Genomic DNA, 373 nt, shown 5'->3' with positions numbered 1-373 from the left:
GTTATTAAGAAATTACAGTTATCCCTCATTTGGCTGCAGAACTGTAAGAAGACCTCACAGGGTCCCTCTAACCTTACTTTAGAACCACTTCTCTAAACAATAAGCATGCTGCAGCTTTGGTAATAATTAGGTGACTTTCTTTAATCTGATTTATGCAAAACCTAACCTTCAAAAAAGGACAGATGAGCTTCCCATTAAGATCTCATCATATAATTATCGTAATTTCATTGTGGCACAATAATTAGCTTCATTCAAGAACTTTCAAAATGTCTCTATGGGATTTTTATCAGCTGTTGTAGAAAAAAATAATTGAGAAAGACGTCAAAAGGCAAGTCACAGAAAGAAAAAAATGAAACTTTATTTGTTTGTATAC

Source organism: Perissodus microlepis, chromosome 23 (assembly GCF_051167445.1).
Source record: "Perissodus microlepis isolate ML-2025 ecotype Zambia chromosome 23, ASM5116744v1, whole genome shotgun sequence".
Classification (NCBI taxonomy): Eukaryota; Metazoa; Chordata; class Actinopteri; order Cichliformes; family Cichlidae; genus Perissodus; species Perissodus microlepis.
The sequence above is the reverse complement of the archived record's forward strand: the minus strand, read 5'-3'. Positions refer to the sequence as shown.